The 18,034-nt window shown below is 47.8% G+C and overlaps 1 protein-coding gene across 2 annotated transcripts in view; it reads right to left on the bottom strand.

Annotated features, from left to right (window-relative positions):
* Nucleotides 1–18,034, bottom strand: part of dachs (unconventional myosin-IXb-like dachs) — a 487,051-nt gene that overhangs the window by 469,006 nt on the left and 11 nt on the right. For both annotated transcript variants that reach the window (XM_068377091.1, XM_068377089.1), the window contains exon 1: nucleotides 17,810–18,034. This exon is cut by the window's right edge and continues 11 nt beyond it. The gene's annotated coding sequence lies outside the window, so the exon portion shown is untranslated. The remainder of the gene's footprint in view (nucleotides 1–17,809) is intronic.

Below are 18,034 nucleotides of genomic sequence, written 5' to 3' on the forward strand. Positions count from 1 at the left end.
CACAAGATCATGGTACTGCTGCACAGTCTGTGAACTGTCAACCATGGGGAAGCGAGGAAGTACAGTGACAACCCGAAGCTGTCTAGACTGTCTGGGTCGTACAGACAACTCCTTATCGGGTTGCTGAGGTTGCCGCACTGCGTCACAACAAGTCACTTCTGCTGGTTGTTGAACGTCTTCCCAGTGACACACTGACTCCGTAAACAAAAAATCCTTTAACAAGGACTAAGCTTGGACTGCATGTCTTGCAACACAGCTCAAGGTCTATGGGAGCAGGTGTGGTAACAGACGGGGTTAGTGACTGAAGTGGAACCATTACCTTCCCTGGAAGCATGTTATGCTTAAATAAAAGTCCATAGGAGGCTACGCAGCTAAAGGCTCCTCTCCAAATGACAGAGTCCTCAAGGGAATATCAGAAGGAGGGAGAAAAGCACTTTCTCATCTACAGGGACCATATCCGAGAAAAGCTAAGTTCTCTCAGTGAGGGTTTCAATGGTGCAAAAGCAGCAGACTAGAAGGCAACGTTATGAAACTGCTTGACAGTCTAGTGAGTTGGCAACAACCAAAGATGTGTGACTGAGAAGCCTGCGGTAAGGTATGCAGAGCATGTTGTATGCAGAGCATGCTGTATGCAGAGCATGCTGTATGTAGAGCATGTTGTATGCAGAGCATGCTGAATGCAGAGCATGCTGTATGCAGAGCATGTTGTATGCAGAGCATGCTGAATGCAGAGCATGCTGTATGCAGAGCATGTTGTATGCAGAGCATGTTGTATGCAGAGCATGCTGTATGTAGAGCATGTTGTATGCAGAGCATGCTGAATGCAGAGCATGCTGTATGCAGAGCATGTTGTATGCAGAGCATGCTGTATGCAGAGCATGCTGTATGCAGAGCATGCTGTATGTAGAGCATGCTGTAAGGTAAGCAGAGCGTGTTGCATGGCGTGTAACATTTCTCAGAAATTCCATGACCAGTGCTAGAGTGAGTAATATCGCATTACCGTCCATTGAAAGTGCACGTGCCGAGGGAATTGATTTAGACTGTTTTGTTGATGAATTTGATAGCCGGCATGATAATCGTAGAATTAAGCTACACTAAATGTACTATAATCTACTTCACCTCAGGAAAGGGAAACTCGCCCTGTTGGCAACACTGCATTACTTCATGCATGCTTGCATGGGGTTTTAATATCAACATAATATTTACCTTACATTCATAACTCATGATTCATTTTTGTTTTGAAGATATTTTTGCCATATTTTGCGATATTGTTAAAAATATATTGCAAGGAATACATATATATTTTTATATAAGTAATACAAATAACCTCCATTATCATAATGTTTGTGTAGGCATACATGTATATGATTACAAATGCAAGTTATGAAAGTAATGAGGTGTTATTATTGTCATTTGTTATTTCCAAGTTGAATGGGAAGAGGCTCAAGTTGAGGAGAAAGTGGCAGATGCATGCGTTGAGGTGGCTGACTCATAGCATGAGGTTGCTGCCTCAAGAGTTGCGCTTGCTGTAAGGGTTGCGGATGCGCAGTAGCAGGTTCCTGAGGAACGAGTTAAGGTTCCTGAGGTGTGAGCTGCGAGAGTTGAGGTAGCGGCTGCGCAGAACGCAGTTCTTGTCTCGCGAGTTGAGGTTCCTGAGGTGCTAGCCTAAGCTGCAGCGAGTGCTGAGGTGGCTGCCTCATTGATGGAAGAGGTTGTCGTACCTGAAGAGATTGTTGCCTCGCTGGTGGAACCGCAAGCGGAAGCGGAGGAAGTAAGGCATAAGATTCCTGCTCCCATTGCTGAGGTTGCCTTAAGGAAGGCGGAGGTTGCTGCACACCGCTGGTAACTGGCAACTCAGTACGCGGTAAGGTATCCTGAGGAACCTCAACATCGTACGCCTGGCAGACTGGACTGCGGTGAGGCGGAGCGATCGCAGGAGGAGGTGTAACCTTCTCAGCCTGACACTCACGCATTAAGACCGCAAGCTGTGACTGCATGGACTGCAGCAAAGTCATCTTGGGGTCGGCAGACGCTAAGGTCTGCTGAGGCAAAGCCTTAACAGAAGATGAGGTCTGTTGCGGCATCACCTTACCTCTCTTAGGAGGTGTGCAGTCACCTGATGACTGCGGAGAGTCAGAGCTAACCCAATGACTGCATCCGGGTTGTTGAACTCTAGAGGTCTGGACTTTACGTTTAAGAGGTCTTGAGACCTGAGTCCAGCGTTATCTCCCCGAAATTTCTTCTGCAGACGAGTAAAATAAGGGCTCAATCGTCTGCGGGTGGGAGTGACGGTCTCTGTAAGACACGCCCGCAACCACCGAGGATACTTCTGTGCGCCGATCAAGGCCTGCCGAACCCTTTTGCCCTTCGACATTGCTTCTCCCCTGGGCTTGGGAGCTTGCAAGAGGTCCCGGACTGGGAGGACGACTGGCACGCAAGAAGTACCCTCACGCACAACACTGACACACTTTGCGCTAATCACTTATCACTTTTGAATTTCTGTTTGCACTTATTTCACTGAACTCGAAACTTTAAGTGGTTTGTACCTGAAACACGCAATTCTATCCTTCTTTAAAAGTTAGTAATTGCGAAAACAGAATTACAATGTAACAGAAAAATCTAATGAAAGATAAATAATTCAGTGGCTGGAAAGAGACTAAACACTAGATCAAATAAACTACGTTTAAAATCTCTCACCGCATAAAGCTTGAGAACAAGAATAAACTCTAGAAACGTTTACCTTCTTCCCCTAAAGAGACTAGGGAGAAGAGCAAAAACGATAACAACGTTACTCGCTTGAACGAAACGTTTATCCAGCTCTCTCTCCCTCCGTCTCTATCTCTCTCTCTCTCTCTCTCTAGACTTAGAACCTGAGAGAAGAGCCCAATCATATATACTCGTTAAAACATATTATTGTTAAAGGAAAAAAACTGAAAAATTTCCCAAATAAAAAGTTCCTTGATTAGAATTAAAACCATTAAGCTAAGAAAGAATGAACAAAACGTTATAAACGGTTTACTCTTACTGCAACGTGACACCGTGAAAATTCTCTCTCTATCGTAACGATAGAGCGCAAGTTGAACGTTCTGAACGTCAACAACTGCAGAGACAAAACAAAACGTTAGTTCAACTTTGAAACAGTACGAGACTATCAAAGAAATTCTTTCAAAAACATTAAAATAGCATAATATGTTAACAGGTAAAACCGAAATGACGGGCTCAATGTTAATTAACTTCGGTACAAGAAAAGACCGCCTACTATTAGGAAAGGTCGAATATAAACAAATATAAAAATTAATTTTAATAATTTTATAATAAAAGGAAGTTAATCGAAGAGGCCTATAAAAGGCGGAGAGATATAAAATAAATCTATAACTTTTGTTAAGCAAAATTAAGAAAGAGAGTCTATACTCTCTTAGACACCAACACTTCCGTCTAAGGGAAGGGTCGGCCATTTAAAGGTGAAAGAGAGTTCATACTCTCTTCGTCACCATAATTAATCAAATTAATTCCAAAAGCTAGCTAAGCTAATAATAGAACTTCCTGAATAGCGAAAGCTGAAATCTTAGAGCAATACTTCACCAAAAACCGTGAACAAGACTCCAAAATTATAAGCGTATCCATGAACGTCTTGCCGGAAGCACGACAGAGGAAAAATTGAAGTGGTGTCAACAAGAAGTACTGCAGTACCTGGCCACAGGTGGCGCTTGTGAGTACACCCCCCTCTTGTATAGCGATCGCTGGCGTATCCCTTCCGTAGAATTCTGTCGGGCAACAGAGTTGACAGCTACATGATTATCGGGTAAGTTTAATATTGAAAAATGTGGGTTTGCCCCTACTATGTGCCTCACAACAGTCCCACGTACAGTGAGCCCACGTTTATCGCGGTAGATAGGTTCCAGACCCGACCGCAATAGGTGAAAATCCGCGAAGTAGGGACCCCATATTTACTTATTTATTTAACATGTATATTCAGACTTTTAAAACCTTCCCTTGTACGTAGTACTGTTAACAAACTACCCTTTAATGTACAGAACACTTAATGCATGTACTACAGTACCCTAAACTAAAACAGGCACAAATAATAAAGGCGATTTTATATCATGCGTTTCCTAAAAACGCTAAAAAGCACGATAAAAAATGGCAACCAATGTTTTGTTTATGTTCATCTCTGATCATAATGAAGAAACAAACTCATTTAGTGTACACATATATGTATAGGTTAGTTTTTGCATCGATTATATTGATTATACAGTATGTTGATTTTGTTATTACCAATGTTTTACTTAATTTTTCTTAGGACTTCCAAATGAAATGTTTTTCTTTATTACCACCGTTCGCTACATCATGAAGGACGAGGCGAACATTAGAACGACGGCTGCCATCACCTTTAGCAGATCAGCGAAGCGAGTCGTTACCACGCGTAATAAAACGATCGTCCGTATGGAAGGTGCTTTAGCAGTCTGGATTGCCGACTGCTGGAAGAAGAACATAGCCTTGGATACAAACACCATCCGAACCAAGGCTTTAGGCTTGTATGAGAATTTTGCGGCAAAGGAACCTCAAGACGACGATGGCGACCATGCTGAAGAAGAAGATGATGTAGATGAACCTCAACCAGGGACATCCACTGATTCCCAGCCTCAGAAACAACGTTTTTCCGCCAGCAAAGGATGGTTCGCGAAGTTTCAGAAACGCTTCGCCCTGAAAAGCGTTTCCCTGCATGGCGAGGCTGCTTCCGCTGACACTACCGCTGCTGAAACTTACGCGAACGAGACGTTCAAGAACATTATCGCTGAAGGTGGATACAAGCCGGAACAAGTGTTTAATATGGATGAGACCGGCTTGTTTTGGAAGAGAATGCCGTCGCGAACTTTCCTGTTTACAGAAGAAGCCAAAGCCTCTGGCTTTAAAGCGTTCAAAGATCGCGTAACCCTCGTGATGTGTGGCAATGCTGCTGGATTTTTGCTAAAGCAGGGGCTTATTTACAAGTCGAAAAATCCTCGCACTTTGAAAAATGACAAATTCGAAGATAATTTGTATTTTTCCTAACCATACAAACCTTAGCTATTTACAAAGGGTATTACTTTTAGCGCAGCTGAAATGACGAGCCAATAGTTTTTAACGAGGGTTAATTACCCCCGCGCTAGTTAGCGGGGGGTGGGGAAGGGTAGCTTGCTACCCCTCCCCCCTCCACACACCGGTGACTTGCTTCACTTCACTTAGAGGTAGGACTTGACTTGGCGGTCAGGGATGGCGGGCACATATGTGTAAATAGCTAAGGTTTGTATAGTTAGGAAAAATACAAATTATCTTCGAATTTGTCATTTGTTCCGTAACCGAAATACAAACCACGCTATTTACAAAAGGTGACTTACCCCTTAGGAAGGGTGGAAAGTCCCCAGCCTTACTGACTTCGGCTTGCCCGGGGGCTCGATCCCTCAGTGAGCAGCACTAGAGAGAGGGAGCCCCTGTACCTCACAGGTTCCTAGCATCGCTAGGAACGAGTGGCCTACATAAGTAGTGTGAGGAGGAGAGTGTGACTCGTCCTATGAAGTTGACCTTGAGACCTTCAGATAGGAATTCTAGGATAGGACGTTCCCCATACCACCTCGTCAGGGTATGGGAGACGCAACAGTATTAAGCTTAATACTAGGAGCACAAAGAAGCATGGGTTACCTGCAGAGGTTGAGGTCAGCTATGCGAGGACCAGGATGCTGCTTCCCCAAGAGAGGGGAGAATGAAGAAAGAAGTAAGGGTCAGACATACTCTTTCATTCACACAGACTAAGACCGGGTAACAACGCCCTCATCCTACTGCTACTTGTCCAAAAAGGAGCCTGAGGTTAGACCAGCTGTTGTGCAGCCACCACAGGGCCGATAGAGAACGTATCGAGGCTCCTGTGGGTCACGTCTTGCAGGTAGTGGGCTGTGAAGGTCGTTTGACGCTTCCAGACCACAGCTTGAAGTACCTGCGTCACAGAGAAGTTTCTCTTGAAGGCCAGGGATGTAGCAATACCCCTGACATCGTGGGCCCGAGGGCGACATGACGGAGGAGGGTCAGGATTCAGGGCATGGTGGATAACCCTTCGAATCCAAGCAGAGATGGTGTTCCTGGTGACCCTCTTCTTTGTCCTGCCTGTGCTCACAAACAAAGCTCGCACATGAGGACGGACTGCAGCCGTTCTCTTCAAGTAGTACCTCAGACACCTCACTGGGCATAGTAGCAGCTGGTCTGGGTCGTTTGTTACAGAACGGAGACTCGCGATCCTGAAAGAGTCGAACCGAGGATCTGGCACTCCAGGATTCTGAGTCTTGGCCACAAACTTAGGGACGAACCTGAACGTTACCTACCCCCATCCCCTTGAATGGGCGATGTCGTACGAGAGACCATGAAGTTCACTAACTCGCTTGGCCGAGGCCAAGGCGAGTAGGAAAGCCGTCTTCCAAGACAGGAGGCGATCGGAGGCCTGGCGTAATGGCTCGAAGGGAGGTCTCTTGAGAGACCTGAGGACTCGAACCACGTTCCAAGGAGGGGGTCTCACTTCCGACTGGGGGCAGGTAAGCTCATAGCTACGTATGAGTAAAGAGAGTTCTAGCGATGAAGAAATATCCACGCCCTTCAATCTGAAGGCCAAGCTTAAGGCTGAGCGATAGCCTTTCACTGCCGAGACAGAAAGGCGCATTTCTTCTCGCAGATACAAAAGGAAGTCCGCTATTGCTGGAATAGTGGCATCGAGTGGAGAGATACCCCTTCCACGACACCAACCACAAAAGACTCTCCACTTCGCTTGGTAGACTCCCTCAGAGGACCTTCGCAGGTGCCGAGACATTCTCTCCGCAACCTGTTGCGAAAAGCCTCTCTCCGCGAGGAGACGCTGGATAGTCTCCAGGAGTGAAGCCGAAGCGAGGCTACGGCCCTGTGAGGGACACCGGAGTGGGGTTGTCTGAGAAGCTCGTGTCGTGGAGGAAGCTCCCTTGGGAGTTCCGTCAGGAGTTGCAGAAGGTCCGGAAACCATTCCGCGTGATGCCATAGCGGAGCTACTAGAGTCATGGAACAGTTGACCGATAGTCTGGTCCTGTTGAGCACCCTTCTCATCAGACAGAATGGTGGGAAGGCGTACACGTCGATGTTGTCCCACCGTTGCTGGAAAGCATCTTGCCAGAGTGCCTTGGGGTCCGGGACTGGTGAGCAGTACAGGGGCAGCTTGAAGTTCAAGGCTGTCGCGAACAAGTCCACCGTCGGGGAACCCCACAAAGTCAGGACTTTGTTGGCTATCTGAGGATCCAAAGACCACTCGGTACTCACTATCTGCGAAGCCCTGCTCAGACCGTCGGCGAGCACATTCCTCTTGCCAGGAATGAAGCGAGCTGATAGTGTTATCGAGTGGGTTTCCGTCCACCTCAGAGTCTCTACTGCAAGATGGGATAGCTGTTGCGAAAAAGTGCCTCCCTGCTTGTTGATATAAGCCACTACCGTGGTGTTGTCGCTCATCACCACCACGGAGTGACCCGCCAGGAACCGTTGGAACTGTTGAAGGACCAGAAAGACGGCCTTCAATTCTAGCAGGTTGATGTGTAGGCACTTTTCTGATTCTGACCAAAGGCCTGAGGCCCTCTGGTTCAGAACGTGCGCCCCCCACCCTTCTTTTGACGCGTCCGAAAACAGAGTCAATTCCGGGGGGAGGACGAGAAGACTCACTCCCTTTCGCTGGTTCTCGTCGGCCAGCCACCACCGCAAGTCCGTCTGTTCCAGAGACCCCATTGGGATCAGAATGTCCGGGGAATCGGATCCTTGATTCCACCGGGACTTGAGCCGCCATTGAAGGGATCTCATCCTGAGGCGGCTGTTTGGAACCAGACGGGCCAGGGAGGATAGGTGGCCTAAGAGACGCAACCATGATTGGGCGGGGAATTCTTTTCGCCTGAGGAAAGGTTCCCAAACCCTCCTCAGCCTTGCTATCCGGTCGTCTGATGGAAAGGCTTTGTGGAGATTGGTGTCTATTAGCATGCCTAGATAAACCAGTCGTTGGGACGGCTGCAGAGAGGACTTCTCGAGGTTTACCACGATCCCCAGATCCTGGCAAAGATCTAGAAGCCTTTCTCGGTGTCGAAGAAGGGTCGACTCCGAGTCTGCTAGGATCAGCCAATCGTCTAGGTAACGAAGGAGACGAATGCCGTTCCTGTGCGCCCAAGTCGAAATCAGGGTGAACACTCTGGTGAACACCTGAGGAGCTGTGGAGAGACCGAAACACAGCACCTTGAACTGGTAGATCTTGTTGTCTAGGCAGAATCTCAGGTACTTCCTGGAAGACGGATGGATTGGGATCTGGAAGTACGCATCCTTTAGATCCAGTGTACACATGAAGTCTTGTGGTCTCACCGCAAGTCTGACCGTGTCTGCTGTCTCCATGCTGAACCGGGTTTGTTTGACAAACCTGTTCAGAGCCGAGAGATCGATGACGGGTCTCCAGTCTCCAGTAGCCTTCTTTACAAGAAAGAGTCGACTGAAGAAGCCTGGAGAGCCGTCCACGACCTCCTGGAGAGCACCCTTCTCGAACATGGTCTCGACTTCGGCCTGAAGGGCCAGCCCCTTTGCCGATCCCATGGCATAGGAGCTCAACGACACTGGATTCGCTGTCAGGGGAGGTTGAGATGACGTGAACGGGACGCGATAACCTTGGCCGATCACTGAAACCGTACAAGCATCGGCCCCGTGATGTTGCCACCTGCGGACGCAACGCTGAAGGCATCCCCCCACAGGTGGACACGCAGGGGGACTGCCACCCCTAGGGCTTGCGGCCGCGGCCGCCACCCCTAGAAGTCTTGCCTCCCCTGGAGGACTTACCGCCCCTCTTGACCTTGGCTGGAAAGGGCTGGGGCTTAGACACCACTTTCTTAGCTGCCGGTGCCTGTTTGGGAGCCTTACGAGGCTGTTGCTGCTGTTGTGGCGGGGCTGGAGGCTTATAGGGCCGAGTTGTAAGGGCCCTGTGGAGGAGGGAGTCCGTGCTGGATTTCCTCTACCTCTCAGCCGTTCGCTCCAAGTCTTGAGGCTCAAACAGGCTCTCCCCCAGGAGGGAGGCATGTCGGAGCCTACACACATCTACGGCGGGGACCTTCGGATGGAATCTCTCGGACACAGCATCGCGACGCTTCAACACCGAGTTGGCCCACAGGGTGGTAACCTGGTGCGCCAAAAACTCGATGGAGCGGGTACCCGAGAGCAAGAAGGTCTCTAGGGCCTTCCTATTGGTCTCCTTGGACAAGTCCTCCGATCACAATAGGATGCCCAGAGATCCTAACCAGAAGTCCAGCCACGAAGTGGCCTGCATGGCACACTTAGCGACCTTCTCGTGGTTAAGGATCTCTGCCGCCGAGAACGACACCTGCCGGGCAGAGAGTTTCTCCAAGGGAACTCCCTTCGCCAGCTCCTCCACAGAGTGATGGAGAGGAAGAGCAAGGCTGTGCTCACCCAGGATCTCGAAATACCTCCTCTGCTGAAGGCGAGGAGGAGGGATGAGTTTGTTCCCGGCAGTGGAACGACTGGAGGAGGCAAGAAGTGCGAGCTGAGCATTGGCCCTAGCTCTGGCACTCTTCAGCCCCCGAGACCAGGGCAGAGCTGCACTGGTCTTAGGGGCCTTCCGAACGTCAAACACTTCATCCAGAATCGTGTCTTTGCCTTCACGGGGGGGGGGATGACTGGATCCGTAAGACTGTTAAGTTGCCTTATCAGACTTAGGACCTGCCAGAAGGCATGTTCGGACTCTTGCTGTTCTCCTCCCTGCGGGCTGGCAGCTAAGTCTCCTGCCCCAGGAATCTCTTCCTGGGGTGATACGTGGACATTCCCCTGGGTAGTCGTGGGTTCCTGACGAATCCTTGCAGAGGATTTAGGGATGGTCTTGGAATCCTTGGGTTCCCTCCTGGGAGGGATACAGGATCCCAACAACGAGGTTCGAGGGGCCCCTTCCTCACGAGACGATTCTCCTGCATGAAGCGAAGTCTCCCCCCCTGGTGCCGAGGGGAAGACTACCGCCCCACTGGACTCACCTGAGGATGGAAAGGCCTCGTCCACGGGAGAAGGAGAGAGTACTCGTGCAGGAGAGGGGACCCTCGAGACCGACCTCTTGGGAACCAACTTCGCCCTGGGGGAAGTCACCACGAAGTCGACTCCTCTCTTTCTCTTCAGCGTAGGAGAGACAGCCGCTGGTTTGTTACCCTGGCCGGCGAGTGCTGGTTTCATAACCCTCACTAACGCCCGTGCCAGCGGACCAAACCAAGTCTGCTGCTCCAAGGACACAGAGTCCGAAATCCTCGCTAAGGTGAAAGGGATCGGGCGATCCTTTGGAGTGGACACGACGGTACCTGCCTGAAAAGAAGGTGGGGAAGAATGCTGTACTGACCTGTCTTCGTCCTGCACTACCAACCTGTGCTTGGATGGAGGTGATCCCGAGTGCCGTCTAGGAGCACGCGTCCCTGCTGCTACCACCGGCTGTGGAATTCGCCGCGAACTATGGTCGCGCGAGGGCGAACGGTCGCGCAGGCGAGCGGTCGCGCGGGCGAGCGATCGCGCGGGCGCGCAGGCGAGTGGGCGTGAGGGTGGGCAGGTAAATGAACACGTGTCCGAGGCGACGAACGCAAGCGATGGCGCGACGGCGAGGGATCGTGCTGCCGCGTAGGTGAAGAAGATCGCTGGCGATAATGACCGTGTGATGGTAAGCGATGGCGAGCAGCATGTGTAGGTGAATGATCGCGTGATAGGGTGCGATGGTGATCAGCATCCGCAAGAGGGCGATCGTTCAGGGTTGTGCGATGAGGAGCAGCATTCGTAAGCGGGCGATCGTGCAGGGTTGTGCGATGGCGAGCAGCATGCGCAGGTGAATGATCGCGTGAAAGGGTGCGATGGTGATCAGCATCCGCAAGAGGGCGATCGTTCAGGGTTGTGCGATGAGGAGCAGCATGCGTAAGTGGGCGATCGTGCAGGGTTGTGCGATGGCGAGCAGCATGCGCAGGTGAATGATCGCGTGAAAGGGTGCGATGGTGATCAGCATCCGCAGGAGGGCGATCGTTCAGGGTTGTGCGATGAGGAGCAGCATGCGTAAGCGGGCGATCGTGCAGGGTTGTGCGATGGCGAGCAGCATGCGCAGGTGAATGATCGCGTGAAAGGGTGCGATGGTGATCAGCATCCGCAGGAGGGCGATCGTTCAGGGTAGTGCGATGAGGAGCAGCATGCGTAAGCGGGCGATCATGCAGGGTCGTGCGATGGCGAGCAGCATGTGTAGGTGATCGCTGGCGAGCAGAAGGTCGACGCGTGTCCTGTGAGAGGACAGGTGGTGCGGTGCGTTCACGAGCAGGAACGGGAAGATCGCTGGCGCGTTGGCGAACATGTGTTTCTGACACACGCGCAGCACGATGTTGCGTAGCCACAGGACCAGGTGGATGGTGAGCAGGGAGTTCAGCAGGAACTAAAGGGTGGTCAGAGACCGCAGGGCGATGGTCCTCAAATGAGCGCTGACGCTCGGAAGAGAGCTGACGAGCAGGAGAGCGCTGGCGAGGGGGGAGAACATCAGGAGAGAGCCGACGAGCAGGTGAGCGTCGGCGAGCAGGAGAGTCTTGGCGAGCAGGAGATCGTCGACGAGCAGGAGATCGCTGGTGAGCAGGAGAGCGCTTGTGCGCTAGCCCTGCTCGCGTAAGGGAAGAATCCCTTAGCCCCGAAGGGACCGTTGCCCGTCGGGTGACGAGTTCTCCAGAAGGCGAAGATCCGGCAGGAGATGGTGAGCTGTCTGCAGAGAGGTTCAAGGAGGGCGGAGCAGTCGGTTGAGGCTGACGAGGAGAGTCCCCCCCGGAGGATGAAGACCCAAAAAGGCGCCTCTTAGTCCCCCTGTAAGGGGAAGGGAGGCCCTTGTGGCGTAGAGGGCGGTGAGCCTTACGGCGGAGGCGGCCTCGGGGGAGATCGTCGGGACCATCGGTCCTCCGAAGGGGAGTCTCCGTCAAAACACTTCCCTCAGAAGGAAGCTGGGCAGCAGTCGAGACCGAAAGACTCACTTCCCCCTTCGAAGGATGCACGGAAGGAGGAGGAGAGCCTTGAGCACCATCACCAGCAACAGCACCTGCGTCGGAAGGCCCAGCCACGTCGGAGGCCTCTGTCACCACGACGTTGACAATAGACAGAGGGTCTACCTCCGCTACCACCGGCGACTGTTTAACAGCGGCCCCCAACGAGACAAGGTCAATAAGAGCGACCCTGGAGGGCAAGCCCTTAAGCCCCAGGGACGACCAAATCTGTAAAAGATCATCACTGGATAAGGCATTATTATCAATAACCTCCCCCGGAGGAGGAGGGGGAACCGCCTCGCTATGGGAGGCGACGCCCTCTCCCCCCACCGAAGGTAGGGAAACAGAACAAGGGCCTGCGCTCCCACTCGGACGACTCTCCTTAGGAGGCGGACGAGGGGGAGCTTCGGAGGAGGTTTGGGCGGCGGAAGAAGAGTCCCGAGAACCTTCCTCCTTCAAGGCTAACCCCGGAGGAGAACGGTCTCTCTTGGACTACTTCTTACGCCGACGGCCAAACCTCTCCCACTGGGAGGCAGACCACTCCTTGCACTCACGGCACATGTTATCCTGGTCGCACCGTCGGCCCCGACATTGAGGGCAGAGGGTGTGAGGATCCGTAATAACGTCCGACATGAAAGTCCCACAAGGACAGCCGGCAACTCCAGGGCATGTACGCATAGTAAATAAAAGAAAATAACTGAAGGTCAACTTCCAACCAATCACACAAGCTGAAAAGAAAAAGCAGAAAATTAAAGGCTGTCACGAAGGCGATGAACAGACACGTCTGATCACCGCCGAGCCAAAAGTGAAGTGAAGCAAGTCACCGGGGTGTGGAGGGGGGAGGGGTAGCAAGCTACCCTTCCCCACCCCCCGCTAACTAGCGCGGGGGTAATTAACCCTCGTTAAAAACTATTGGCTCGTCATTTCAGCTGCGCTAAAAGTAATACCCTTTGTAAATAGCGTGGTTTGTATTTCGGTTACGGAACAAATAAAAAAAAGAATCTCCTTCCCGTGTACTGGATGCATAATCCAAAAGCATGGATGACAAAGATGCTGACCTCCAACTGGTTCCACCAGTGTTTTATCCCGCAAGTCAGCAAATATCTCGTAGAGAAGGGCTTGTCATTTAAGATCCTTCTCCTTATGGATAACGCTGGTGGACACGCAACTGATCTGTCGCATGAGGGCATTCAGGTTGAGTTCCTGCCACCCAACACCACGTCATTAATTCAACCGATGGACCAGGGGGTTATCAGGGCGTTCAAGGCCCTCTACACGAAGAATACCTTGGCGGACCTCGTTGCGTGTGTGGATGCTGCCCAAGATGATGAGGATGAAACTTTCAATTTGAAGGCGTACTGGCGGAAGTACACAATAGCCACGTGTCTGAAGAACAGCCAGAAGGCACTGCAAGAAATGAAACCTGCTACTGTCAATGCGAGCTGGAAGAAGTTGTGGCCCCAGATTGTTTACGATGGAGAGGGATTTACACCTGCTGAGATTCAACACTCTGCAATACGCAAATCTGTGCAGTTGGCTGCGATAATTGGAGGTGACGGGTTTGGCGACATGACGACTGAAGACGTCGACGAGTTGTTGGACTGCCATTCCCAGCCGCTAACTGACGCAGACCTAGAAGACCTGACGAAATCGGCCAGTGAAGAAGACAGTGAAACACAGGAAGAGACCCAAGAAAATGTTTAAGAAACGGGCTTAACATTAAAACGGCTTGCCAAGTTCTGCAACCATGTGAAGGAGTTGAAAGAAATGTCGCAAGAGTGGGAAGAGGATATGGTTCGTTCTATGCAATCCTGCAACAAGATTGATGACGTCATGAATCCCCACAGGATGCTCTTCGAGCGAAAAAAGAAGCAGCGGCAGCAACTTCCGATCACAATGTTCTTCCAGCCTCGCAAAAAAGAGCCAGTTCCTCCTGCTACTACGCCTTCGGAAGAAATTGAAGAAGTGTCCCAGGAAAAGACACCTCTGTCTGAAGAGACGTAAAATACTATCATTGGCTGCACAGTAGAAGACATCATCAGCTTCATCATCATCATTTCTACTGTGCAGCAAATTCATCGCCATCATCATTCAAGTTTTTCTTCAACTTCTTTCGTGGTGAGTACAGTAACAATCTTTATTTTTTTTTATACATGTTTTACTTTAATATTCTAACATTTTAATATTTGTGCCTGTTTTAGTTTAGTATGCATTAAGTTAAAGGGAAGGTTTTAAAAGTCTGAATATACATGTTATAACCTATCATATATTTTTTTTTTCAAATTTACATTTACGTACGTAAAACAACTCTCTCTCTCTCTCGCTCTCTCTCTCTCTCTCTCTCTCTCTCTCTCTCTCTCTCTCTCTCTCTCTCTCTCTCTCTCTCTCTCTCTCTCTCTCTCGTAAATTGTTTTCCTGTTTTATTACGCGTGGTAACGACTCGCTTCGCTGATCTGCTAAAGCTGATTGCAGCCGTCTTTCTAATGTTCGCCTCGTCCTTCTTGATACAGTATAGCGAACGGTGGATTCGTTGATTCCAAAATGGTGGGCTGCGGACGCAAAACTTCTACCGTCTTTCAACATATCGAGAAGCGTCACCTTCTCAGCAATCGTCATCATCCTTCGGTGGCGTTTAGGCTCACTACCAGCCTTAGTAGAAGCAGAACGCTTGGGAGCCATTGTACAGTAGGATTTAACAGAAAGTTCAACAAAAAGTTCAACTTAAAACAGTCGCACACAGCACAGATTAAAGTTCACAAACTTAACAACGTCTACTCAGCGATACGGCGTAAGAGAAAGTGGCCGCAAACAGAGGCTGGAAGCTGGAGATGCGGGCAAAACACCAATCACAGGCTAGATAACAAAACTTGAGTTCTGATTCGTCATCTATCAGCGCTTGAACCAATCACAACCCTTCTTATATGATGCGTAGGTTACCAATTCAAAGTACAAGATACCCAGCGTATACTGTACGTACAGTATTAATAATAATAATAATAAATAATGATAATAATACAGTAATAATAATAATGATAATAATAATAACAATAATAATTTTATTAACAACGACAACAATAATAATAATAATAACAATAATAATAATAGCTTTACGTATGCTATTTTATGCTTTTGTTGTAGGATGTGTGTCTCTCTCTCTCTCTCTCTCTATCTCCCTCTCTCTCTCGTACGCTTATTCGAAATGTGATTTTTGCAACAAAGAATATTATTGGATGCAGTACTACGTACGTATACATACAAAAGATTCATGGAAAAGAAGCACATCCATTACATTTGTAGTACAATAGTAGCCATCAGCAGCCTTACACCATTCTAATATGGTATGACTGCATCTGATTTGCATTTCATGTTCGATTTAATTTTACTACGTACTGTTTTATTTCTTTCTGTGCTGAATTATATATTATATGTAATGCAATGAACAATCAGTAAGAGCAGATATTACTAATTACAGTATTAATGGAATTACAGGTAACGAAATATCGTATTTGGGGTCTTCAGATATCGCGGTATTTTCGAAATTTCCGGAAAATCAGCGATATGTATATATATATGGGTTATGGAAAAAACCCGCGAAGTGGTGAATCCGCGAAGTAGCGAGGGTTCACTGTAGTTTCAGAAATATATATACATCTATATCCTACGATAATGGGGGACCCCCTTTGGGAACTCGGGGTTTTGGGTGGGGAAAACATACTGGGGAAACGATATATAACTGTAAAACAAGCCTTTTCTTATCTATACATTACCTTCTTGAAATTATAATAATCGGAGGAAAATACAAAACAGTATAGCTGGATAAACAAACTTTGGAGGAGCCGTTGCAAAGATTGTGTCATGGAAAAATACAGTAACCAGTGCTGCCAAGGTCCGATGTAGATCAAATGTTAACAATCATGCTAACATTAGCACCCGTACGTTCGTTCGTGCATACAAGTTTCACCTGCGCAGAAACCCCTCCCCCCTGCGCAGAAGCTTTTTCCCATTTTATTACTCGTTTTATTATCCTATTCCTTTTAAAATCATCTCATTTTATATTCCCATTCAATATTATTTATCATACATTCCATTTTATCTTCCTAAATTGGGTTTATTTCTTTTGTTATTTCCTTTTCACTACCCAGTTTCACATAAATGCTTCCTCTGGACTAGTTTCCCTATCCAGTTCATTCATGGTAAAATCATCTCATTTTATATTTCCTTTCAATATTATTTATCATTCATTCCATTTTAGCTTCCTATATTGTTTTTATTTCTTTGGTTATTTCCTTTTCACTCCCCAGTTTCACATAAATACTTTCCCTGGATTTAGTTTCCCTACCCAGTTCATTTATGTTTACCCTCTAGATTCCCTTATTTTTCTGTTAACCAATCAGGAACCGATACGTATTCAAAGTTTACACAAGGGGGTTGACAACTGATATTTCCTTACCCCCCTTCCTTTGTCTCTTCAAGTGGTCTGTTCATGCCCCTTCGGCGAAGTCCTTTTCCTTTGTAACCTTTGAACTAGTATGGTGTCCGTCATTTCGAGTGAGATTTATTTTTTCGTATTTTACGATGGAGGAAATTATAGATACTTGTAACGGCTGCAGTATTCCGTAGCTAAAAGCATTTGCTAAATTTCATGGTGAGTTTTATGATTCTTCAGCCAATGTTGATAATTTCCTGAAATCACACAATGTAATTCCTCAACGCTTACAGTGCCCCAAGAGTCGTTACCCCCATCTTACAGGAAAGACATTCACGTGTTTTATTGCAATACCGAATCCACCATACCTAAAACCAAAAAGAAACGTCGTTGTGGTTATACCGTTACTTCCTATAAAGGTACATTTTTGGGAAAAAGTCGTCTACCCCCAAGGAAGACTCCCGTGACCCGCAAGTTTCGACGTCTTCTTCGTAAAGGTAAGTCAAGGTTAGGTGGGTTTGTTAGGTTCTGTGCTCTTTTTTTACTTCTTACATATTGTGTAAAAATTATATGGAAAAACTATTTAAAATACGTATGGAAATATCTATCATTACTATCGCTAGTGATGTCACCGTACCGTTGGTAACTCTGTGTATCATTCGTAACATGGAGAATTTTACCGACCTTGGTAAATAGCTGAGGTTTGTGACCTGTCATACGACTAGGTTAGGTTAGGTTAGGTGGGTTTGTTAGGTTCTGTGGCCTTTTTTAACTGTTTATATATTGTGTAAAACTTATATGGACAAGTTATTTAAAATACGTATGGAAATATCTAACATTACTATCGCTAGTAATACCATGGTACCGTTGGTAACCCTGTGTACCATTCGTCATCGTCGGTAACACTGTGTACCATTGGTAACGTTGCTAATGTTATCGTTCTCTGTAAATGTCACCATTAAACAAGTGCTTATATTTAAATATTTTAACACAACATATAAGACAGCAGTGATTTTACTTAACCATTTTAACAGAAAATATATGTTTTCCTGTAGGAAATATCGTGATTTAACCAGTTTTCACCTTCATTTCATCCGTGATATCATCAACCAACTCGGCAACTTAAAGTTATCCGAATTGGTTGATCTGTTTGTTTGCGGTTGAAATGAAGGTCAAATTCGGTTAAATCAGGTTATTTGCTACATGAAAACATATTTTCTGTTCGAAATCACACCCTGTAATACAATACAAATTTACCAAATTTCCAATTTGTCTAAACAAACAAATCAAGAAAATAAACACCATACAACACTACCACCCTGTCCATACTTACCTTACCTTACAGCAGTTGCTAGATCCAGGATCATCCACTTCATATATCATCTTGAAATTGAGGAATTCACAGACACGATAAGGAATATTGTACTCCAATCACCGATATAGAGGTAGGCCTAAGGCACATTTAGCTGTCTGTCTGAAGCTTAATGTCAGTGCCTGTTCTGTATTTTACGAAAATAAACTACGAGAAAAACTATGCGTATGTTGGAACTATCGTAAA

The sequence above is a fragment of the Palaemon carinicauda genome, chromosome 7 (genome assembly GCF_036898095.1).
Source record: "Palaemon carinicauda isolate YSFRI2023 chromosome 7, ASM3689809v2, whole genome shotgun sequence".
Classification (NCBI taxonomy): domain Eukaryota; kingdom Metazoa; phylum Arthropoda; class Malacostraca; order Decapoda; family Palaemonidae; genus Palaemon; species Palaemon carinicauda.